At 49.1% G+C, this 26,787-nt stretch overlaps 1 long non-coding RNA gene across 1 annotated transcript; it reads right to left on the bottom strand.

Annotated features, from left to right (window-relative positions):
• Window positions 1-14,885: 14,885 nt before the first annotated feature.
• Window positions 14,886-24,692, bottom strand: LOC135829973 (uncharacterized). Its single transcript, XR_010555959.1, has 3 exons — window positions 23,835-24,692; window positions 17,015-17,089; window positions 14,886-15,190 (listed from the first exon to the last, which is right to left on the bottom strand). It is a non-coding gene; the product is annotated as an uncharacterized LOC135829973 (long non-coding RNA).
• Between the last annotated feature and the right edge of the window lie 2,095 nt (window positions 24,693-26,787).

Below are 26,787 nucleotides of genomic sequence, written 5' to 3'. Positions count from 1 at the left end.
GTTGCCTGGTAATGAACGATGAATCCGTCTTACATTCAACCTCACTCCTTCAAGGAAAATGTGGGACCTGAAATGCTTGACAATGTGAACGGTTGGGTAGCCTTGTGATTCCTTACCTGGTGATTCGGGAAGGTGTTGCTTGGTGATGAACAATGAATCCATCTTGCATCCAACCTCACTCCTTCAAGGGAAGCGTCGGGACCTGAAATGATTGACCGCGTGAACGGTTGGGTAGCCTTGTGATTCCATACCCGGTGATTCGGGTAGGTGTTGCTTGGTGATGAATGATGAATCCGTCTTGCATTCAATCTCACTCCTTCAAGGGAAGTGTGGGGACCTGAAATGCTTGACTGTTTGAACGGTTGGGTGCAGCCATGTGATTCCATACCCGTTGATTCGGGTAGGTGTTGCTTGGTAACGAACGATGAATCCGTCTTGCATTCAACCTCACTCCTTCAAGGGAAGTGTGGGGACCTGAAATGCTTGACCGCGTGAACGGTTGGGTAGCCTTGTGATTCCATACCCGTTGATTCGGGTAGGTGTTGCTTGGTGATGAACGATGAATCCGTCTTGCATTACACCTTACTCCTCCAAGGGAAGTGTGGGGACCTGAAATGCTTGACCGCGTGAACGGTTGGGTAGCCTTGTGATTCCATACCCGTTGATTCGGGTAGGTGTTGCTTGGTAATGAACGATGAATCCGTCTTGCATTCAACCTCACTCCTTCAAGGGAAGTGTGGGGACCTGAAATGCTTGACCGCGTGAACGGTTGGGTAGCCTTGTGATTCCATACCCGTTGATTCGGGTAGGTGTTGCTTGGTGATGAACGATGAATCCGTCTTGCATTCAACCTCACTCCTTCAAGGGAAGTGTGGGGACCTGAAATGCTTGACCGCGTGAACGGTTGGGTAGCCTTGTGATTCCATACCCGTTGATTCGGGTAGGTGTTGCTTGGTGATAAACGATGAATCCGTCTTGCATTCAACCTCACTCCTTCAAGGGAAGTGTGAGGACCTGAAATGCTTGACCGCGTGAACGGTTGGGTAGCCTTGTGATTCCATACCCGTTGATTCGGGTAGGTGTTGCTTGGTGATGAACGATGAATCCGTCTTGCATTCAACCTCACTCCTTCAAGGGAAGTGTGGGGACCTGAAATGCTTGACCGAGTGAACGGTTGGGTAGCCTTGTGATTCCATACCCGTTGATTCGGGTAGGTGTTGCTTGGTAACGAACGATGAATCCGTCTTGCATTCAACCTCACTCCTTCAAGGGAAGTGTGGGGACCTGAAATGCTTGACCGCGTGAACGGTTGGGTAGCCTTGTGATTCCATACCCGTTGATTCGGGTAGGTGTTGCTTGGTGATGAACGATGAATCCGTCTTGCATTCAACCTCACTCCTTCAAGGGAAGTGTGGGGACCTGAAATGCTTGACAATGTGAACGGTTGGGTAGCCTTGTGATTCCATACCTGTGATTCGGGAAGGTGTTGCTTGGTGATGAACGATGAATCCGTCTTGCATTCAACCTCACTCCTTCAAGGGAAATGTGGGGACCTTAAATGCTTGACAATGTGAACGGTTGGGTAGCCTTGTAATTCCATACCTGGTAATTCGGGAAGGTGTTGCTTGGTAATGAACGATGAATCCGTCTTGCATTCAACCTCACTCCTTCAAGGGAAGTGTGGGGACCTGAAATGCTTGACCGCGTGAACGGTTAGGTAGCCTTGTGATTCCATACCCGTTGATTCGGGTAGGTGTTGCTTGGTGATGAACGATGAATCCGTCTTGCATTCAACCTCACTCCTTCAAGGGAAGTGCGGGGACCTGAAATGCTTGACCGCGTGAACGGTTGGGTAGCCTTGTGATTCCATACCCGTTGATTCGGGTAGGTGTTGCTTGGTGGTGAACGATGAATCCGTCTTGCATTCAACCTCACTCCTTCAATGGAAGTGTGGGGACTTGAAATGCTTGACCGCGCGAACGGTTGGGTAGCCTTGTGATTCCATACCCGTTGATTCGGGAAGGTGTTGCTTGGTGATGAACGATGAATCCGTCTTGCATTCAACCTCACTCCTTCAAGGGAAGTGTGGGGACCTGAAATGCTTGACAATGTGAACGGTTGGGTAGCCTTGTGATTCCATACCCGTTGATTCGGGTAGGTGTTGCTTGGTGATGAACGATGAATCCGTCTTGCATTCAACCTCACTCCTTCAAGGGAAGTGTGGGGACCTGAAATGCCTGACCGCGTGAACGGTTGGGTAGCCTTGTGATTCCATACCCGTTGGTTCGGGTAGGTGTTGCTTGGTAATAAACGATGGATCCGTCTTGCATTCAACCTCACTCCTTCAAGGGAAGTGTGGGGACCTGAAATGCTTGACAATGTGAACGGTTAGGTAGCCTTGTGATTCCATACCTGGTGATTCGGGAAGGTGTTGCTTGGTAATGAACGATGAATCCGTCTTGCATTCACCCTCACTCCTTCAAGGCAAGTGTGGGGACCTGGAATGCTTGACAATGCAAACGGTTGGGTAGCCTTGTGATTCCATACCTGGTGATTCGGGAAGGTGTTGCTTGGTAATGAACGATGAATCCGTCTTACATTGAACCTCACTCCTTCAAGGAAAGTGTGGGACCTGAAATGCTTGACAATGTGAACGGTTGGGTAGCCTTGTGATTCCTTACCTGGTGATTCGGGAAGGTGTTGCTTGGTGATGAACAATGAATCCATCTTGCATCCAACCTCACTCCTTCAAGGGAAGCGTCGGGACCTGAAATGATTGACCGCGTGAACGGTCGGGTAGCCTTGTGATTCCATACCCGGTGATTCGGGTAGGTGTTGCTTGGTGATGAATGATGAATCCGTCTTGCATTCAATCTCACTCCTTCAAGGGAAGTGTGGGGACCTGAAATGCTTGACTGTGTGAACGGTTGGGTGCAGCCTTGTGATTCCATACCCGTTGATTCGGGTAGGTGTTGCTTGGTAACGAACGATGAATCCGTCTTGCATTCAACCTCACTCCTTCAAGGGAAGTGTGGGGACCTGAAATGCTTGACCGCGTGAACGGTTGGGTAGCCTTGTGATTCCATACCCGTTGATTCGGGTAGGTGTTTCTTGGTGATGAACGATGAATCCGTCTTGCATTACAACTTAATCCTCCAAGGGAAGTGTGGGGACCTGAAATGCTTGACCGCGTGAACGGTTGGGTAGCCTTGTGATTCCATACCCGTTGATTCGGGTAGGTGTTGCTTGGTAATGAACGATGAATCCGTCTTGCATTCAACCTCACTCCTTCAAGGGAAGTGTGGGGACCTGAAATGCTTGACCGCGTGAACGGTTGGGTAGCCTTGTGATTCCATACCCGTTGATTCGGGTAGGTGTTGCTTGGTGATGAACGATGAATCCGTCTTGCATTCAACCTCACTCCTTCAAGGGAAGTGTGGGGACCTGAAATGCTTCACCGCGTGAACGGTTAGGTAGCCTTGTGATTCCATACCCGTTGATTCGGGTAGGTGTTGCTTGGTGAAGAATGATGAATCCGTCTTGCATTCAACCTCACTCCTTCAAGGGAAGTGGGAGGACCTGAAATGCTTGACCGCGTGAACGGTTGGGTAGCCTTGTGATTCCATACCCGTTGATTCGGGTAGGTGTTGCTTGGTGGTGAACGATTAATCCGTCTTGCATTCAACCTCACTCCTTCAAGGGAAGTGTGGTGACTTGAAATGCTTGACCGCGTGAACGGTTGGGTAGCCTTGTGATTCCTTACCCGTTGATTCGGGTAGGTGTTGCTTGGTAATGAACGATGAATCCGTCTTGCACTCAACCCCACTCCTTCAAGGGAAGTGTGGGGACCTGAAATGCTTGACAATGTGAACGGTTGAATAGCCTTGTGATTCCATACTTGGTGATTCGGGCAGGTGTTGCTTGGTGATGAACGATGAATTCCTCTTTCATTCAACCTCACTCCTTCAAGGGAAGTGTGGGGACCTGAAATGCTTGACAATGTGAACGGTTGGGTAGCCTCGTGATTCCATACCTCTTGTTCGAGAAGGTGTTGCTTGGTGATGAATGATGAATCCCTCTTGCAATCAACTTAACTCCTTCAAGGGAACTGTGAGGACGTGAAATTCTTGAAAATGCGAACGGTTGGGTTCCATACCCGGTGATTCGGGAAGGTGTTGCTTGGTGATGAACGATAAATCCGTCTTGCATTCAACCTCACTCCTTCAAGGGAAGTGTGGGGACCTGAAATGCTTGACAATGTGAACGGTTGGGTAGCCTTGTGATTCCATACCTGTGATTCGGGAAGGTGTTGCTTGGTGATGAACGATGAATCTCTCATGCAATCAACCTCACTCCTTCGGGAAGCATGGGGAGCTGAAATGCTTGAAAATGGGAACGGTTGGGTAGCCTTGGGATTGCATACCTAGAGATTCGGGAAGGTGTTGCTTGGTGATGAAGGATGAATCCATGTTGCATTCAACCTCACTCCTTCAGGGGAAGTGTGGGGACCTGAAATGCTTGACAATGTGAACGGTTGGGTAGCGTTGTAATTCCTTACCCGGCGATTCGGGAAGTTGTTCCTTGGTGATGAACGATGAATCCGTCTTGCATTCAGCCTCACTCTTTCAAGACAAGTGTGGGCATCTGAAATGCTTGACAATGTGAACGGTTTGGTGGCCTTGTGATTCCATACCTGGTGATTCGGGAAGGTGTTGCTTGGTGATGAACGATAAATCCGTCTTTCATTCAACCTCACTCCTTCAAGGGAAGTGTGGGAACCTGAAATGCTTGACATTGTGACCGGTTGGTTAGCCTTGTTATTCCATACCGGGTGATTCGGGAAGGTATTGCTTGGTGATGAACGATGAATCCGTCTTGCATTGAACCTCACTCCTTCAAGGGAAGTGTGAGGACCTCAAATGCTTGACAATGTGAACGGTTGAGTAGCCTTGTAATTCCACACCCGGTGATTCGGGAAGTTGTTGCTTGGTGATGAACGATGAATCTGTCTCGCATTCAACCTCACTCCCTCAAGGGAAGGGTGGGGACCTAAAATGCTTGACAATGTGAACGGTTGGGTAGCCTTGTGATTCCATACCCAGTTATTCGGGAAGGTGTTGCTTGGTGATGAACGATGAATTCGTCTTGCATTCAACCTCACTCCTTCAAGGGAAGTGAGGGGACCTGAAATGCTTGACAATGTGAACGGTGGGGTAGCCTTGTGATTCCATACTTGGTGATTCGTGCAGGGGTTGCTTGGCATGAACGATGAATCCGTATTGCATTCAACCTCACTCCTTCAAGGGAAGGGTGGGGAGCTGAAATGCTTGACAATGTGAACGGTTGGGTAGCCGTGGACCTCTGTAACCGGTTATTCGGGCAGGTGTTTCATGGTGGTGAAAATATGAGCCTTATATTCAACTTCACTCCTCTTAGAGAGGTGTTGGGTCTTGAGATGCTTGACAATGTGAACAGTTGGGTAGCCTTGCTACTCCATACCCGGTGATTCTAGCTGGTGTTGCTTGGTGATGAACGATGGATGAGTCCTGCATCCAGCGTCATTCCTTTTTGGGACATGCGGGGACTTGAATTGCTTGAGAAAGTTGACGCCTACGTAGGCTTGTGTTTTCACCATCGCTGGTTCAATGCGATGTTGTGTAACTCTAATGCTGAATAGGCCTCGACTGCAACTTTTGTGGGTTGTGTGTTGCCTCACAGTCAATGATGACGATTCAATTGACTTTGAACTTCATTGTAGCTTTGCAGATGATGTTGCATACATATGTCTGAGGTTGTGAGGTCATTGTGCTTGCTTGTGACTTGCGTACATAGAGGCGGCGATTGTTGCTTTTAAATGAGCGGATTGTCTGCCTTGCAGTCAATCTCACTCCCTCAAGGGAATTGTGAGGGTCTTGTGTGATGGCCAATGAGAACGGATAGGGAGCCTTGTGACTCCATGCCCGGTGATTTGGGCAGGTGTTGCTTGGTCAAGAGGGATGAATAAGTCTTGCATTCGACCTCACTCCTTCAAGGGAAGTGTAGGGACCTGAAATGCTGGACAATGTGAACGGTTGGGTAGCCTTGTGATTCCGAACCCGGTGATTCGGGAAGGTGTTGCTTGGAGGCGAGCGATGATTAAGCCTTGCTTTCAACCTCACTCCTTCAAGGGAAGTGTGGGGACCTGAAATGCTTGACAATATGAACGGTTGGGTAGCCTTGTGATTCCGAACCCGGTGATTCGGGTATGGTTGCTTTGTGGCGAGCGATGATTAAGCCTTGCTTTCAACCTCGTTCCTTTAAGGGAAGTGCGGGGACCTGAAATGCTTGACAATGTGAACAGTTGGGTACCCTTGCGACTCCATACCCGGTGATTCAGGTAGGTGTTGCTTGGTGGTGAACGATTTTTTTTGGATTTTGCACTAAACATGACTTCCTGAATTAGGCTGTAATGTGCTGGATAGTGTGCTATGTGGTTGTCACATATTCACAGCATGGCGTTGAACCACACCCATAATATTTATGTTTCGAAAGCTCCCAACATCTCTATGCATATCTGTGTGTGTTGTTTGTCTCCTGCCCTTGACTTTCTTTCCTCTCTTCCGTGTACCCTCCCTCTCCTAATCAGATCTACGTTATTGCTTCGGGCTGTGGTATCCTCTATATGTTCTTACTGGAGTCATGGGACTCGGTGGTTCTCTTGTCTGGTAGACACGTGTGATTGCAATCACATTCCGTAAGTAATACAGTTTGTGCGTGCATGGACTGCGATTTGTCAAATATGCATGAATGGCATGATTGTTTTCTAGACCATCCACTAATGGCAAAGCTTACAAGTACCATGTATCACACATTCCTTATAGGGTGTTAGCCTGTTAGGTGTTTTAAACTCTTCACTTGTTTTCAGTGTTTCAGTGTTCAATGTTCACCCTTGGGCGTATTGTGTTGCTTTTCTCTCTCTTGCTATGTCAGCCATGTGGACCAGCGACGCAGGTGTGAGCGGATTGGAATTGATTGGTGGACAGAAACTTTGTTATGGGGTGAGTCTGGTAAAATCACGCTTGCAGTCTTTCCGTCAATATAGATGTACAGAGCAGACAGTTTATATGAAGACAAAGGACCAAATAGCTATAAGTTACGCTATATTATCCACTAACACCACCAGTGCCACCAGTGGCAACAGCGGCAAGTCTAAATTGAAATGCGTATTGTGTTTTTTCTCTCTTGTTATGTCAGCCAAGTGGGCCGGCAACGCAGGTGTGAGCGGATTGGCATTCATTGGTGGACAGAACATTTATTATTGGGTGAGTCTTGTAAAGTGTTCAAGTCTTCCAGTCAATAAAGACGTACAAAACAGACAGCGGCAAGTCTGAATTGAAATGCTGAGTATGACCATGTGGCCAGACACTGCCTTGTTGCCATCTTCAGATCGGTGAGACATTGAGACCGACGGTGCTCAATCAATGCGTACAATCTCATGCCGATTCACACGACTCCTTTAAAATGTAGTCATTGACTCATATGGTGGTAGAGACGAACCTTGCAGAATGGCGAAATGTGTATTTACTACATATTCCGATCTCCTATAATGTATGGCGTGAAGGCCTATAATGTATGGCGTGAAGGCCTATAATGTATCGTGTGTGTGACAATCCTTATTGCACAGTGCTAGTTTCATGCGCAAGACACAGTCAGACCTCGTTTAACCGCCCACATCCGTTTTCCACAAACATATCCGGGAAGGCGAGGGAACTGGATAATCGAACACACATACTGCAGGTATGCACTACATATGCTGTAAATCGGTAACCAACGATTTTCTTCCGGATGGCGAGGGATCCGGTTAAAGGAGGACCGGATAAGCAAGGTCTGACCGTAGTGATACACACTCCTTTGCGTTTCATCACCATAGTGATACGTTAATCTGGCAGTGACCTTATAGTGGGCACAGGCTGCTCAACAGAGAGGTTAAGATGCACGTTCTTTCTGACATGACGCGAAAGTTCAGCTCGCGTTATTTGGTTCGCGTCGAAAAAACAACGCGAGTGACGTGCAGCTCACGTCGAAATTTGGAGCTTTACGCCAAATTTGACGTGAAATTGCACGTCACATCGGAAATAACGTGCATCTTAACCTCTCTAATGAAACGCACTGACCGACCGTGTTTGCTGGAGTAGAGTGCGCATTTTTGATGCGCTATTTCATGCCCCTAAGCGCAAGTGTGCACTATGCTCCGAATGTGAGAATGTATGCACTTCGAAAAGTAGTGCACTACATGAACTGTTGCAGAGTTTGCCACCTCTGACCTCGTGCAAATAATATGCATACATTTGTAGCATCTACTGCCAGCTACATTGCAAATGCATGATGGGTCGGGGTGCTGAGTCGAATGGTCTTGGTCCAAGGAAGCTGAGACGCTCCCTTAGTCTCAGATTGCCCAATCGAACGTGCCACTTCCACTGAAATCGGGTGACTGAATCCTACGAGATGCGTGCAAAACACTTCTTGTGTACTCGTATGTTTTTGAAATGCACTAGGACCCCACGGCGATGGGGAGGCCACAAGAGCGTGCTGAATTCATACTCTCTGTGTTCATTTTCAACGTCTTCAGATGTGCATCAGACTATACAGTGGAGAAGTGCAACACACTATCGCTATTGCAACCATCCACAATGATGCAGTAGACAACCCCATTCAGCCGAGGGTCGGACACAGACTGCAGAGTTGCGGGCACGCAAGCCCCAGCGCATACGTGCTGAGTGGAAGAGACAAACTGCACTTTGATTGCCCTTCACGGAGCGTTGGAAGAGTAAGTCGGATAATGGCTTTGACGTGATCTTCTAGTTTTGTAGACGACATTCAGCTATTCCATGCCCGCCAAGTGTAGCTGCGATACTTCCAATGCTGTCAATAGTCATTGTGTTTACTGCAGTTGCTCTTGGTGAAATCCGACATGAAATGCGTATATAGAAGGTGAGAAGGCATCCTTGCCTGTAAATCTGATGAAGTAAAATAAAACAACAACAACAACTACAGTTGAACATCGACTATCCGACCATTCGATTATCCGTAACAGTTTTTTTGGGCGCACGTGCCGTAGAGTATGCACTGTGCATGTAGTGAGCCATTCAAAAAATACGAAAATTTTGTGAAAAGTAAAAAGTAAAAAGGTCGTGCGGCTAGTAATAGGGACTTCAATTGAAAAATCAAATTCGCGAGTTTTGCATAAAACGCTAGTTTTTCTAAACCGGGAAGAATCGAGAAACAACCTGTGAAAATTTGAACCCAAAATTCCAAGGCAATCTAGAGTTATAGTCGATTGAAGATCGGAAAACGGGGGAGAAAGTAGTCACAGAAGTAAATGCAAGTATGTATGGGAGCCGTGTGGTTTCCGTCCAGCACTGCACTATCTGGTGCATACATGGCGATACAGAATGTGTGCATGCATGCAGTGTGCACGCATGCCGTGCGCGCCGACTTGCACAAGTCACACGTTTTCACCGTCACTGCTTCTACCAGTGTGCGCGCAGTTCACTCGATTTTTTCGTCTGCCACCAGGAAATCGCCGTGGGCTGGTTTCTGTGATCATTTTCCTTCTACGGCGATAAAGCGCGAGCCTCAATGTTGTAGAATCCTTTTGGTTTAGGCTAATTCGAGGCCGCTGAACACGACAATCGGGTGTTCCTCGCGAAGCCGAGTACGGATCTGGTCGAAATTAGTACTTCGAAGTGCACCCGCGCCAAGCGCGGAGGCATTATTTTTGGAAGCATGGCATGTGCGGCACCATTGGAAAGGTAATGACCTCAGCTACCTAATAATAGCATCGACACGGCCGAAAAGGCCGCGGGAGAAGATACTCGGGCCGCGAACTGCATCTCGAACTGCAGCCACGAGGCGCCCATTCACTTTGTACAGGCGAGCTGTGACTGCACTTTTCGCTTTTCAGTGACCGGAACTGAACTCCCTACTAGTAATAACCACTGAAAGTGTGTGAGTGACAGTTTTTTCTTATCCAGAACATTTGCCTTATCTGAACACCGCCTGACAGTTGTCTGCCCAGACGTGGTCGGATAATCGATGTTCAACTGTATAGCGCCCACGGTAGTATCGATGTGGGCCATGACCATGTTTACGCCATGTTAGTGGTACGTGTGCTGTTGTGTACACAGGTGTTGTATATACTCTTTTCCATGTCCATGCCATGTCCATGCCATGTCCATGCCATGGCCATGCCATGTCCATGCCATGTCCTTGTTTGCACGATTCAGGCTAGCTACGTACGGTGCAACTGTATTCATATGCATGCATAATTGCGCCTGTAACAACTTGTTTCGAGCCGAGGAATAGATGCTCAATGGGAGTAGATAGCATGGTATATATAGGGGGAGAGCATAGGTGATAAGTAACACAATGCAAGTGTAGATGATGTAAGTGTGGGAATAAGGTGTGAATGGAAGTGTGTGTGTAAGCGCTAACTCAATGCTGGTGAGATATGTCACAGCGCCAACGTGTAGAAGCGCACACGATTCAAGTCGTGCAACATGTGCATTCGAAGCATTGAAGACTAGCAGCACATACCTACCTGGTATATCTACAGACTACACGACTGCATTGGTGAACTCAAGTACTGCGTTGTGCATCTTTTTATTGTTTTTTTGGATCTTGGAGGTCACAGGCATTTGGGATAATCGGTCTTCGGGATAGTTTGATGTGCGGATAATCGGTGCTCTACTGTATGCGTGTGATATATTTCTACGCCTTCAGACGTGCATCGGACTGAACTGTGGACCACTGGAACGTGCGCTATTGCTGCTGCAAACATCTACAGGTGATGCAGAGGACACCAGCCGTCAACATTCAATTTTGCATGTGTCTGAAAAAATAATTTTCCGAGTGTGCTGCTTGTTGCCGCTTGTTGCCGCTTGTTGCCGCTTGCTGCTGCTATATTAGTTGTTGTGTGTGTGTCATAGTCGTCGTGATGTCATAGCAGTGTGCTTGTGCGGATGTCTGTGTGTGCTGAGGAGATGCTCCCCGCATGAAACTAACGGTTGCCAGCATGGCTGCTTGTACCCCATGGGCTTACAAGGAGCGTATTGTGTATGCCTCCCCTATTGTAAACCACTCAGCAGTTTACAGCACCAAGTATAAGGCTGGTGGTGGGGGGGGGGGATGGGATGTGACGGCGTAACCGCTGCACGTCCAGTTTGAAAGGTATGCATGCTTCAACGACATTACTGGATTGTGCCGTTCCAGTCGAAGCAGTAAAGTATGTGTGGGGGGGGGGCAGCGAATTTGCCTCCTTGCTGCTTGGAAAAAGTACTAATACTATGCTTTTGCGGCATGGTGTTGTGCGGAGCCTCCCTGCCGCTTGGAATGTACACCCACATGCTGCTGTTGTTATGCAGCATAACTCTAACGTTAGCAGTAAGGTATGCGTGTGTGTGTGTGTATGTGTCAGTGAGTGGAAGACATAGAGAGGCTGAGAAAGGAGAGACCGGTGTCTGAATGCAATGGCGTGTTGCTGATGCTGGTGCTGTTTGTAATGACTTGTATTGGTGGCGTGCTGCTGCTACAATGCTGTCATTGTGTACTGATTTGCATGCGCTGAATCCTGGGGGGGGGGGGGGGGCAGTGGACGCGTGCTTGTTACAAGTCCGAGTGGAGTTCACCTCTGCATGTAGTACGAGGTGTGCGGTATTGTGTGTGTGTCTGTGGGGAGGGGGGGGGGGGGCAGTGGACGTGTGCTTGTTACAAGTTGAAGTGGAACTCACCTCGGCATGCAGTACGAGTTGTATTGTGTGTGGGGGGGGGGGGCAGCTTATGCGTCCCCGCTTCCAGCACGGTGCTGCTCAATGAAATCCGATCGCGCCAGTCAAGTTTGCATCTTGCACCATTTTGCAGCCCAGTGTTCACAGGTCTAGGGCTGCGCAATGCCCTGCGTGTACTTGAGTGACGCGACTGGATTTTATTGAGCAGTGCTCTACTTTTATGGTGTGCAGTTTGCAGCACTGAGGTTGGAATGGGGGGGGGGGGGGAGGCAGATACCATCCGGTCTGTGGAACAATCTAGATCAAAGGAGTTAGAGTGCATATTCCTCTTTGACCACCGTGAAATAATGACAATAGTGAAATGTTGCTTCCAAGAGGGGGAGATGCGATTTGCACCCCTTTTTAAAGAGGGTGTGGGGAGGTGCTGCTTTCACCCGTACAGTGGAGTCGCGCGCCCAAGAACTTTGTTTCCAAGGGGTTAGCTGGACGGTCTTATTTTTCAGCAATCTGGATGTGTTCTTATAAACAATCCGTTCTGGATCATATGTATCACACAAGCTGCCAGGAAACCAACACCGCAGTGTTTAGCTTTAGGCTGTGGCGTTCTTAGAATTTCAGGCTCCACGTTCTTCAGCACGCGACTACTGTAAGGGGGGGGGGGGGTGCAGCTTGAATCCCGTAAAATACAGTGCTCTCATACAGTGGTTATAGTAAAGAAAAAGAACCAAGGAACTATAACTTGAAGTTACGCTATAATGTCCACTAACAGCACCAGTTATTTGACAATCAACAACTTGTAGTTCCTTGGCCCCTTTTCTCTACTATAAATTATTCATTGGCTCTCCATCCGAGCCTATCCTCTTATACAGTGTTCTTGCTATTTCTTCTGCATGGTTATACTTCCTTTCAGAATATCTACTGGTATACCTCGGGAAACGCTCTCCTCACCTCCAGAAGTGCCGCCCGTATGAAACCTCGCAGCCATATACGTGTTTCTGTGTTGCCAGCTGCTACAATCTGTGATCCAATGGAAATTCTACCAAGTGAGTATTCAGTGCTCCGAAAGAGATTCGAAAAGTGATTTCAAAGTTCTAGTATATTTTTAAAAATGCCTTGGAACGGAGCATCTCTAGAAACTCAATCTGGATTTTTGATTTTCGAATTTGAACGTGCATGGTTCCAAGATATTTGAGATCCTCTCAAATGTGTGTGTGTGTGTGGAGGGGGGGGGGGCTGCATGTGTGTGGTGTGTATCCAGGCGCCGAGCGCTGCAGCAAATTTCACAAGCAAAGCAGCTAGGTTTCGCCGGACCAGCTCCGCAAAACATTGCTTAAACATTGTTTCTACCTTCAAGCGAACGGCAACGCAAGTGGAGGGGGGGGGTAGAGTCCTGTCATGAGCACTGTCTGTGCTTTATGTAGCATCAGCACATTGCATGCAAACGCCCATGTGACGCAGCGCAGTTTACTGGTGTGAAGTGCCACTACACATGGTTTTTGTTACCGCTTGCTTGCTTCTCTTTGCCATTTGCGGGAAAAAAAAGAAGCAGTCCAGATGTCAAAACCTCCAGCGTAATATTTGGGAGCAGCATAATAATTCAAGAATAAAGGAGAATGATCTAAGGTTGCTGTATCAGATTCATTAAATGATTCCCGTGAGAAGCACCATTGACTTGATGCTTGCTTGAAGCTTGACCCGAATCATTTCGTATTTCCACCCAGCAACCCCCTCGTTCTGAGTACAGTTGACTATGAAAAATCGAAAGGAGCTAGGTAAGCTGTGTGGTGTAGACCAGGCCGAATAGTGGCGGCCAATTCTTCAGCCTTGCAAACTGTTAAATGATGCAATCCCAGCACAAGTTGCTATGGCTTCTGCTGTAGCATCGCTATCATCGCCTCTGGCGATGGGTGTCAAAGGGTCAAATGGTGTGTGTGCATGTGTGTGTGTGTGCATGAACGTATATGTGTGTGTGTGTGTGTGTGTGTGTGCAGATTGGACAAGTTCACCGACAGTGTTTTTGTGCAGTCCTGAAAAGAGGTCTTGTTCACACAGAGCACAGACACGCAGCCTCGTCATGGACTTGGGCATCTATGGCAACTGCTAATCTACCTGCAAACTACATCTCACAGCCTCAGTGCATTCAGCTTTCCCAGGATTGGAGAGACTTTGGTGATCTTAGCTATCCGAAACCACCTAGCTTACCCAAGTTAACTTGTCAGCTCCATCATCAGAATGACTTGTCTCACCTCAGGATTACTGTCTCACCTCAGGATTACTGTCTCACCTAACAGCTAGCATCGCTTTCGGTAAAGAGCATTCCCAAAGCGGGTGTGTTGGCGTGTGTTCCGTTGTCTGATGACTGTGTGTGCAGCAGAAGCAGCAGCAGCAGCACACATGATAACACAGGTCAACTGTGCAGCTGCCTGAAATCGTACCCTGCTGCAGGGGTCTGCAATCTTGCCCGGCTGCAAATCGTGCAATTGTGCCCGCTGCTGCGGCTATCTGTTTACTCCATGTACTCCATGTACTGCGTTACATTATAGTGTTTAAAGTGGCTACGTAGCGTTTTCTGCAGCAATGGTTACATGTTGTACTTGTAGTAGTGTTGGTACAGCTGCTGCTGCTGCTGCTGCTGCTGCTGCTGCTGCTGCTGCTGCACGTAACAATGTATGTACTGACCGGCCATATGCCGTAATACACCAATACGGTACATGTGGTACTTGCTATACTGTAAGTGCAGTGAGTGCAGTGCTGCCAACCTATCAGGAATATTCAGTGAGTGGCATACTGTCAGGAATATTCAGTGAGTGGCATACTGTGGCGCCCTTGCCATCACTTCTCTAGCCAACTTACACACCAACAGTGCAGTTATTGCACCTATGGTATCACGCTGGTGTGTTCCCCCCCCCCCCCCCTCTCTCCTCTCTTTCCCTCTGCATGGCCAAGCGTGTGCAGCTGCATAATAATAATTATGTTCTTGCTTTGTTTATACCATCATGATTGTGTTCTTTTTGTGTGTTTGTTTTCAGTCCCTTGTGTTCTGTGTGTGTGTCTCTGGTGATGGATGTGTGTCATCATCTCATGCATGGCTGACTAGCTACACTCCCCAGCAGACACTCTCACACTCACATCCATACTAAGCATGGTAGGTATAATTATGATTGATCAACTGTCATCGGGTAGAATCAGAGTCGGAGGTGAGAACTTTGCAAGTGCTATGACTTAATCAACTCTGATTGGCCGAGGCAGTTGACCAATCATTTCAGGTGTGAAGTTCAGAGGCAGGATAGGCTATAAAAGTAATTTTTCTGGTAGGGGATGGTGGTCGGGGTTTGGGATGGCTAATTCTGCAGAATAATCTTCACATGAAATTTCTTCGCCGGCCTTTCTTCTTGCTGGCTTGCTGTTGGCTGCTGTCCTTCCACCTGCAGAAACAAACAACATGCTCATGAAGAAGTCATGGAGGAAGCATCTCATGTACAGACACTGCACCTATACATCCCTGTTGCATGCTACAAGATATTAAAAGTTGAATTCAGAACAAGAATCTACTAGGGAAGGTTGGGGGGGGGCACTTGCTTTCTCCAAAGGTTCGGACGGGTTCACAGAGCAATGGCGCTGTCAATGAGTGAGGCACTATGCATACCAACAATATCCGTACATGATCATAGATGTGTGTGTGTGGGGGGGGGGGGGGCAACATCACTGAGTCTGTTGTTTGAAAGAAATTGGACCCAGAGAACATGTCACGTTGCAGTGTGGATGTGCGAGGTATGATAATCATGATTACTGTGTGTTGTTTGTATTTTTTACAATGATTTTTGTATGTCAAAAGGGGATCAGGGATTTTTGACTCGTTCTTTTTGCCCTTGAAAAGAGGCTTGTGTTATGATTCCATGTACGTATGCGTGTTGAGTACATGATTGTATAGCACCAAGAGTACATAACCCCAAAAGTGTGCAACTGCCTGCATAACCTCTATGCAGTGCTGCAACGGCAGAACTTCACATCACGTGACATGGTTCAAAAGGTTACACTGGCAAACAGTGCAAAGTGACCACAAGAGAGTTGTACTCCAAGCTCGGTTGCGTACACCCCTGTATCAATCATGCACAGAGTGCAAATAATGTGTACGGGTTCATCACGTGACGTGAAGTTCTGCCGTCGCAGACCCCATAGCTGAAGTTGCACACTCTTGGGGGTTATGTACTCTTGATAGTACTGATAGCATGTATCTAAAATGGCTCAGTATGCTGGATAGTGACTGTCGCCTTGTAGTGCACGCCTGGCCCATGCACCAGGCGCACAACACTGATACAGGGAGCATAACAACCCCCCCCCCCCCCCACACACACACACATACCCGACATCCGCCCAGAAGCCCGTGAAACTCTGAATGAACAAAATAATGCCAAACAAGTTGTGAAACAACCAACAATACACTTTGTTTGTTTTCGGGATTATAAGCTTGCCGCAGGGAATGTGGGTCACCAAGAACATACGAGATACAGTGCGTATCGGTTATAGCGTGGTCGTGTAAAAGAAAATACTGCCTACAAGAATGAACTCTCATGTTTTCATAATCATAACATGGGTTTCAAGTGGACATTAATTTTATTCTTACAAACAATTTTATCGCATAGTGGAATATATCGGTCCTAAGAATGGACTTTGTGTAGCGAAACATGCCAGATTAGTGCAAAGTGTATCGCCTGTAGTAATAACATCTGTTCAGATCTGACTCGTGTTGTAGTGGCTAGTGCTGCAGTTTCAACTGTTTTGGTTATGTAACTCACGTTGCATAGCCGCATGGTAAGCCTATGGGACTATAACCAGCCGCGTGCACAGCAGCACTACGTTGCATGTACGATGATTCTTCCTGCCTCTGCGCACATGCATATGATATGTCAAGTTGTTTTTCAAACACCCACGCTATAACCGATACCTACTGTACACTGGCCTTTTGTTGGCACTGTTGTGTAACATTACAGGCAATGTTGTGGAACATTACAGGCAATGTTGTGGAACATTACAGGCAATGTTGTGGAACATTACAGGCAATGTTGTGGAACATTACAGGCAATGTTGTGGAACATTACAGGCAATGTTGTGGAACATTACAGGCAATGTTGTGGAACATTACAGGCAATGTTGTGGAACATTACAGGCAATGTTGTGGAACATTACAGGCAATGTTGTGGAACATTACAGGCAATGTTGTGTAACATTACAGGCACTTTTGCACTTACACGTGTTCATGATGTTCTGCTCTCACATGATGTTGGAGCCTACCTCATTACCTCATTACCTCATCCAGATGAATCCTGCAGGAAATACAAACAAACAAAGAGAGATCATTCTCAAGTCAAAATACAGTCCAGTACACCAGGGGTGAATCCGGAGATTTCTACACTTACAGGGGGTCCTAGATTTGCGAAAGTTAGGGGGTTCTGCAGACCCCCGTGGATCCGCCCCTGTACACATAGCACTTTCAAAATGTTATGGCTTACAGTACATCATAGCCTGCAATACACCAGTACGTGTAGTACTCCATAGTACACATGAATGGTGTGCAGTACTCCATAGTACACATGAATGGTGTGCAGTACTCCATAGTACACATGAATGGTGTGCAGTACTCCATAGTACACATGACTGGTGTGCAGTGCATAGTACAAAGCCAAGCAACACAATGCTTGCCGTTGTCAGACAGACTCAAGCGAGAACAGATAGGAAAGGAAGACCTATTGTATATTCTTTAGTTACACAGCAACAGTCAACACAGCTCCACATTAACCAAACTACCACAGTCAACACACCGCTACAGGCACCACACCGCCACAGTCACCATACACCCACCGTCACCAAAACTCCTCTGGCACCCGTGTCTGCTCTAGGATTTCAAACCAACCGGGTACACATGAACCTGGCACAACCATTGCAACCCGGGGTCAGAGCCGGGTCAGAGCCGGGTCAGAGCCGGGTCTGTTCAAGTGCGGCTACTGCATGTACATCAGCCTATATGATCAAGGAGTTTTAAATATTTTAGCGCTCTCTGATGTATGTAGTATTCACAACCGGGTCACTGGTGACCCGGTGTTCTTTTTCCAAACGGGTCCAAGTACCCCCCAACCGGGTCGCTGACCTGGCTGACCCGGCTCTGGAGCAGACACTAAGTCACAGCACCGCCACAGTCAACACATCGTCACAGTCCCTCAAACTACCAATGTCAGTACTCATTTACGCACACCGCCACAGTCACCACATCGTCACAGTCCCTCAAACTACCAATGTCAGTACTCATTTACGCACACCGCCACAGTCAACACATCCCAATAGTCGACACAACCCTACAGTGGTCACACCGCCATAGTTGACACAACACCATAGTTGATACATGCCTACAGTCAACAGAACAATAAAGTCAACACACCGCCACAGGTGTAACCCCACGACAGTTACTACACCACCAAGGTAAGCACACAGCAACCGTCAACACATGGCCACAGCCGGCCCACTACCCCAAGCAACACAGAGCCCCGGTGCACAGCTGCAGTCACCACTCCGCCACAGTCGACATACCGCGGCACCACAGTGACCACACAGCCACAGTCAATACTCACCACCAATTTAAAGTCAGCACAAAGCCACAGTCGACCCCCGCCCACAGTCGGCACACGGCCACAGTTGCTCCACTATTACAGTAAACACAAAGCGACCTCGACACAGAGCTACAGTCAACACAGAGCTACAGTTGCCACACGGAATAGGCGGTGCACAGCGACAGTGGGCATATCACCACAGTTGTCACAAACCAAAATCCGGCATACTGCTGCAGTTGATACACTGTCATAGTCAACAACAAACCCATATAGAGTATAGTTGACACACGGTCATAGTCATCACAAGGCCCCGGTTGACACACCACCACGGCACCATGAACAGACAATACACCACAACAGTTGATGCGTCACCTCAGTCAACACAAACCCTGACACACAGCCACAGTCGCCGCATTGCCATAGTCGGTGCAAAGCAACAGTCGGCACATCGCTACAGTCGACACACTGTCCAAGGTTCTAGTCAGGAAAACATGTGAGTGAGTGGGGGAGGGAGAGCAAACAGTTCTCCCATTTTCTACTATGTTGTACTATTGCCCTGTCAGAAAGCAGTGTAACGCCTGGGCGAACAGAGCACCTTGAAGAATCAATTTGCGGCCGTGTTTTTTCCTGTGTGAACTGAAAACACGATTGAAAAATGATTAGGGTGGTGCGCCATCAGAGTGGGGGTGGGGGGGGGGGCATCATAGTAGGGGGGACATCAGAATAGGGTGGTGCGCTATCAGAGTATGGGGGGGGGGCATCAGAGCAGGGTGGTGCGCTATTAGAGTATGGGGGGGGCATCAGAGTAGGGTGGTGCGCTATCAGAGTAGGGGGGGGGGGCATCAGAGTAGGGTGGTGCGCTATCAGAGTAGGGGGGGGCATCAGAGTAGGGTGGTGCGCTATCAGAGTATGGGGGGGGGGCATCAGAGTAGGGCGGTGTGCTATTAGAGTAGGGGGGGGGGGGCATCAGAGTAGGGTGATGCGCTATCAGAGTATGGGGGGGGGGGGGCATCAGAGTAGGGTGGTGCGCTATCAGAGTATTGGGGGGGGGGCATCAGATTAGGGTGGTGTGCTATCAGAGTATGGGGGGGGGGCATCAGAGTAGGGTGGTGCGCTATCAGAGTATGGGGGGGGGGCATCAGAGTAGGGTGGTGCGCTATCAGAGTAGGGGAGGGCATCAGAGTAGGGTGGTGCGCTATCAGAGTATGGGGGGGGGGCATCAGAGTAGGGCGGTGTGCTATTAGAGTATGGGGGGGGGGGGGGCATCAGAGTAGGGTGATGCGCTATCAGAGTATTGGGGGGGGGGCATCAGATTAGGGTGGTGTGCTATCAGAGTATGGGGGGGGGGGCATCAGAGTAGGGCGGTGTGCTATTAGAGTATGGGGGGGGGGCATCAGAGTAGGGCGGTGTGCTATTAGAGTATGGGGGGGGGGCATCAGAGTAGGGTGATGCGCTATCAGAGTATGGGGGGGGGGCATCAGAGTAGGGCGGTGTGCTATTAGAGTATGGGGGGGGGCATCAGAGTAGGGCGGTGTGCTATCAGAGTATGGGGGGGGCATCAGAGTAGGGCGGTGTGCTATTAGAGTATGGGGGGGGGGCATCAGAGTAGGGTGGGGCGCTATCAGAGTAGGGCGGTGTGCTATGAGAGTATGGGGGGCATCACAGTAGGGCGGTGCGCTATCAGAGTACGGGGGGGGGGGGGGGGGCATCAGAGTAGGGTGGTGCGCTATCAGAGTAGGGTTGGGGGGGGGGGGCGTCAGAGTAGGGCGTTGTGCTATCAGAGTATGGGGGGGGGGCATCAGAATAGGGTGGTGCGCTATCAGAGTATGGGGGGGGGCATCAGAGTAGGGTGGTGCGCTATCAGAGTACAGTTGGGGGGCATCAGAGTAGGGCGGTGTGCTATCAGAGTATTGGGGGGGGGCATCAGAATAGGGTGGTGCGCTCATCAGAGTATGGGGGGTGGGGGAGCGTCAGAGTAGGGTGGTGCGCTATCAGAGTATGTGTGGGGGGAGGTGGGGGGCATCAGAGTAGGGCGGTGTGCTATCAGAGTATGGGGGAGGTGGCATCAGAGCATACTGGCCAACCCTCCCGTTTTTCCCGGGAAAATCCCGGAAAATCAACACTCCTCCCGGGGTCCCGGGGATTTCAAGCAAACTCCTGGAAAAACCACAGTTTGTCGGATACAGGATTTTCCTGAAAACTCCATGGATTCGCCCCGAATGTCCCGGTTTTTTGAACTTTTTTTAAAGGTATGTACGGTGCTCATTCGCACTTCGAACTGTGCACAGCACTTTCAAGACCTTACCATGCCTAGCCTGCAAGATCTGCACTGACAAAGTGACAAGCGGGCGCCGACTGATCAAACTGCACTACAGGGTCGAACTGTGCTGTGCGCAGAGCTGCAGAGTCGAACGTTTTTTGGCGGGAAAACTCTTTTTCACTTGTTTTTGTGCCATCCAGGGATTTTGAGAGAAATCCAGGGATTCTACATGTCTTGTCAAGGGATTGTGATTGTGGTGGTTGGTCAGTATGTCAGAGTAGGGTGGTGCGCTATCAGAGTATGGGGGGGGGCGTCAGAGTAGGGTGGTACGCTATCAGAGTATGTGTGGGGGGCATCAGAGTATGTGGAGGGGGGGGCATCAGAGTAGGGTGGTGCGCTATCAGAGTATAGGGGGGGGGCATCAAAGTAGGGTGGTGTGCTATCAGAGTGATTCCCCGCCATTTCTGCGCCCTCGAGTTCAACGCAAACCAGGTGAGCGTGACCGTTTCAGTGTCGTGAACCTAAGCGCCGAATTTTACAGCACCACATATTTCAGCACCGGGTACATGTACTTCAGTGCCAGCATATAAGCGCCGATTATCTCAGCGCCACATAAATCAGTGCCAAATACGTCAGCGCGACCTTTTCTCAGCGCGACAGATCTAAGCGCCACAGATCTAAGCGCCACAGATCTAAGTGCCACAGATCTAAGCGCCATGTTTCTCAGCGCCATTTTATTATACATGCACAATGTATTGTGTGTTGCTCCCTACGTAGGAGCTTGCGCTATTCCTGCCGACTTGGATTCTCACTTCACTGACTCAGGATTGCCATCCAGAGCACACGAGAAGTACATTGTTGTCCCCGGCGCGATCCCCGGCGCGGGATTGCGAATTAGATGGTTTGGAGGCAACAACGTTGTGAATGGCCAACGGTCCTCAGCGCTTGTTCAGCACCTCCATGAGCGACACTGACTCCCGCTGCTATCTGGTGTTCACGAGGTCTTTGTCGCGCTGCAAACGGAGAGACTCTGTAAGTTTGTATCCCTGGTGCTGTTTGTGCCTGGAGAGCACTATCTAAGTGGTGCTCTTTGGGCACAATCTTCCTCAGTCTACTCAAGCTCAACTGATGAGGGGTGAATTCCCCGGAATATTGTGTATTGAGCAGGGAGTGGTGCTTTCTTGCAGGTTTGCCGAGTCGACGGTTCGATGGACTTCTCGTGTGCTCTGGATGGCAGTCGTGACTCAGTGAAGTGAGAATTCAAGTCGGCAGGAATAGCGCAAGCTCCCACGTAGGGAGCAACACACAACTCCCGAAGTATCGCCGAAGTCGCACCAACCTCTTCTTCACAATAGGGAGGTTTCGCTCTACGGAATTACGTATGAAAATAACGTATGAACTGCACGGAATTTTCATACGTAAAAATCAGAGCTGTTGGGTTTCGCTCTACGTGATTTCTCCACGACTGCTCAACATGCGTTGTTGCTTTGGAGACGCGTTGGCTGCATGCGCCCACCGCATGCACCATGAACCGAAACCGCGTTTTCCATTTTATTTTGCACGTGGTGTACGGTATGTGTAGCTTGTGTTTCGCGCGGCTTGAATGTTGCCATGGACAAATGCGGAAAATGCGAAAAAAAATATTTCAAAAAGTTCTACGGAGGACCCAACGTAGGAAAGAGCTTTCCTACGGAAATCCGTAGAGAGATTTACGTATGAAAGTTGCCCTCGCTCCCCGGCGCGCACGACATACGGATTTTCATACGTAATTACGTAGAGCGAAACCTCCCTAATGTACAATGTACAATGTACAATGTACAATGTATGTATGAACATCGCCTGTAATGACTATTACTGTACAAGTATTGACTGTACAACTGTACAAGTATTGACTGGACAAGTATTGACTGTACAAGTATTGACTTCGCGCTCTACTGTATCGCGCTCTACTGTATCGCGCTGTACTTCTTCGCGCTGTAAATTAACGCGTCCAACTTTTTCGCGCTGATTTGCTGGCGGTGTACTTTACCGCGCTGATCGTCACGGCGCTGAAGAAGCTGGCGCTATGAAATAATGCGCTGAAGTGCTGGCGCTGAAATGTATCACGCTGAAACGATGGCACTGAAGTGACAAGTCACCAGTATGGGGGGGGGGGGGTGTGTCAGAGTAGGGTGGTTGTGTTATCAGAGTATGGGGGGGGGGAGGGGGGGGGGGCTGCGTCACTTAGTCACATCATAGACGTGCACAAGCACATTAGCAAGCACACCCAGTATAGGCTGCTGTGCCTGGCACTGTGCAATGCCATACGCATTTGGCAGCACTCGGGCATACAAGTAAATACCACGATGAAAATGGTGGCGGCAACAACAGTGGCAGGGACCGCTACCACGCCAATACTACCACACAGGAACGTCTGACACAGCGTGATTCAAATATCACTACATGATTGTACTCTTAACGACATTTGGTCTCAATCGGTTTAGGCATCTTGAAACTCAGCCTGGCTCTGCTAGGTGCCTTTCATACATGTAATCATTGGTCCCTTGCTACCCAGCATCTAGGGAGGTCACACGCATGCTTGTGCATGGAACAATGGGCGCTCCGTCACCGGATTGTGAGTTTTTCTACGTGGCCCATCGTCTATGCAACTCTCGAAAGCTGCATGACGTGCTGACCACAAACACCGTGGCCCAGACCAGCAATGCTATGACGTGAGAATGTATAAATTAGCACTGCTCTAAGGAACACTGGAGCAAGACGACCGGGAGTGAATCCCACTTTATTTCATGTTACAGTTTCCCCATGTTGTCTCCCTGTATGGTGCTACGACTCTCTGGTGCAAACAAACAAGCAGATATACTCGTAACGAGTCATAAGCAAAGAAAAAAGGCCACTGCATCCTGGCGTTGCCAAAAATCATACGCCTCCAAGTCCTAAAGGTTGAGAATAAGGCAGCAGGTGCGACCCATGTAGTTAATGTCGTGGACATGGAAATCCAGTCGAATGACCAGGGCCGGCGCCCTCAGCGCGCACAGAACGTTGCATGCAGTGCACATGTTGATCCGATGCGACCAGCGCGCTGCGGCGCATGAATGAATGTGTGCACGGTATGCGTACTCACGGCTGCATGACCAGCGCCCTGGAGCCACTAGACGTGCGACCGGATTTCCATGTCCATGACAGTACTAGCACTTCATAATTACTTACCTCCTTTCGGCCACTAGCAAAGTGCCCCGTGAACTCCATCTGGTTTCTTGCAGAGCCACTCGTACATGCTTGCAGCCAGTACCGTGCTAAGCGTACTGAAACCGTGTAGCCATTCCGTGTCCAAACAGCAGCCATTCCGCGACTCCCAAACAGCAGCCATTCTGTGGCTTAACAGCAGCCATTCCATGACCCGCAAACAGCAGCCATTCCGTGGCCCGCAAACAGCAGCCATTCCGTGGCCCGCAAACAGCAGCCATTCCATGTGCATACAGCAGCCATTCCAGGTCCAAACAGCAGCTACAATCACTGGGTGCCGCCATAAGCTGAAATTGTCCTTCCAAAATTGCTGGCTATGAGGCAGGTGTCACCAAGCAGAGTTCAGTCCGATGAAATTGTTCTTGCAGACTTTCCGTTCAGTTTATAGCAGCTATTCTTGCTGATACAGTTGCTCGCATGTCAGACCAAAGCTGCTGCATTCAAAACTGCTAGTAACCATTACACGTCGTGTGGGCTGTGGACGGAGTAGAATTCCACAACTCTGGATAGAAAGAGTTAGGCTATGACCATAACAGCGCTGATACTAATCCGGAAGATGTTGGGTGCTCCTGACAAGACTAGTGTCCACAGCCGCTAGCCACTTAGCGGTCGCTTGAACTAACTTGTAAGCGGAAAGCTGTTCGCTTGTCACAAACTCTCCGTTTCCAACACGTAGCACACGGTCACGAAATTCAGCGGCGGCATCACCACGCCAGTACTACCCTTACCAACCATTCGAGGAAGGAGAGATTAGAATAATGAGCACTGAATGATTGAACGGAGATTGAGTAGATACAGTGAGTAAAATCCCAACTCAAACAAGCAAACATGCGGAAATCGTTCCCATAATTTGAAAGTGATTTACTTCATGGGTCCAATTTTTTTGCCAGGGACTGTTGTTTCCGCGTTGCCTGAATCATGCGAATGAAGATAGAGATTAGAGTACTATATCTACATCACAACTTCGTGTAGATTATGTACTTCTTACTTGGTGGTCCACACTGCGGTGGTAAACGAGTTACGTTCCCACATGCACCACTACTTTGTACGACATCTATCCGGGATGTAACAGTCCCTCATTACTGTTACTGTTTCATCCAATGATTGACTTGTGTCATGCTAGCTGTATGTCAGGGCACTGTTTACATGGTGGGTTGCGAAGAACAGTGGGAACTCAAATGCCTGCCTACTGCCTCGCGTGTGCCACAGCCACTTTTGTCGTCACTAAACTGATCTTCTTCTAAGGTCACGGAGATCCAGGAATTTGTCGTGTGCCTCGCACTTCGGCGATTGCGCCTACGATGTTGCTCATGCGATGGTCGGTCGCGAACGCCTCGATACATCAATGAACACACGCAGTGAGGTTTGCGTAAGTAACGTTAGTTTAGAGTTGGGAATCGGATGTTAGGAGCTGCAAGACAACTGACCAGCCCGCCACTCGTGTTCCTCGGTCCGCGTTCAACAAGGCCAACAACCATCCTTCCGTCACCTTACATGGTGCTGTCATTTGCTACTTCGCACGACCTTACACTGCCTCCGAGTCAATCAGGTCCAACATCAGCAAAATACCTAGTACATGTATTATCGTTATGGCCCGTAGAGGTAGAGGAAGGGCAAGACCACCGAGATCAAACTCGTCAACGCAACTACCCAAACTTAATCCATCATTAGAGTCACACGAAATTCGTATGCAAACCTTCTGAACGACCGTTTCAGCTTCTCTCTTTATCCCACCCGTGCCTCGTCCCGACCCGTGTTGCTACAAACACGAACAGCCGTCAAGTCACTTGAACTCGACTCAATCGCACTCTCAGTGGAATGACTTTTCCGCCTCTCCGGCTGAGATTTTTCGACCGAAAATCGACACGCTTTCCATCCTGCCAACTCAACGGTAACAGAAGTAGCGGAACAGTCGTCAACTCACTTCTCTCCAACGCAATCACACCCTTGCAGTCTATGGCTTTGTCGTGCGCCCAGCTGGGAAATATCACCCGAGCGTCGACACTGTTTCGCCTCCGCGCACGGAAATATGGCAACCAAAACTCAATCCATCATCAGAGTCACACGAAATTCACCGGTGCAAACCTTCTGAACGACCGTTTCACCTTCGCCCTTTATCCCAAGATTTCACACCACTTCAGCGAGAAACTGTGAGGCATTCTTTGGTCAGGAGGAGTCACAACCTTCCCAGTGCCGAGATCAGACATTTCCGCCGACAATCGACACAGTTTCGCCCTCGCACACGAGGTCACCGCATTGGTTATTCAGCTGCCGAGGCATTGAATCTATCGAACAAGATTTCATGCCAAGAAAATCATCACCAAGAAAATCACTCATTAATTCAGGAGAGCACACGAAATTCGTGTACAAAGCTTTGGACCCGCTTGTACATTGGTCCAGGTCACCCAGCCCCTGACCATCAACTCGAACGCCCACCCAGTGACCCTCGCATAGGTAGCATGCACTCGTACGAGCACATGGTAGCGGAACAACAAACACCGCCCGGAACTCACGTAACACCGCTCCAGTGCGAGTTCGGGAAAGTAGCATCCCGATGACCAATGTTGTTCTCACCTGCTGCCTCCTCAATGGCAACAGAAGTACCGCAACAGTCGTCAACTCGCTTCTCTCCGACGCAACTTCGACGCAGTCGCGCCCTTAGTTTATGGCTTTGTCGTGCTTCCGGCTGGGCAATATCGCCCGAGCGTCGACACTGTTTCGCCCCCGCACAGGGACACGAGACTCAGGTGCAAACCTTCTGAACGACCGTTTCACCTTCTCTCTTTATCCCATCCATGCCTCGCCAACGTGATCCGTGTTAGGACAAACACGAACAGCTGTCAAGTCACTTGCCCTCGACTCATTCGCACTGTCTGTGCAATGATTTTCCGCCCCATCCGGCTCAGATTTTCGACCG

The sequence above is a fragment of the Sycon ciliatum genome, chromosome 13, assembly GCF_964019385.1.
Source record: "Sycon ciliatum chromosome 13, ocSycCili1.1, whole genome shotgun sequence".
NCBI lineage: Eukaryota > Metazoa > Porifera > Calcarea > Leucosolenida > Sycettidae > Sycon > Sycon ciliatum.
Note: the sequence above shows the minus strand (reverse complement) of the source record. Positions and strands in the feature narration are given on the sequence as shown.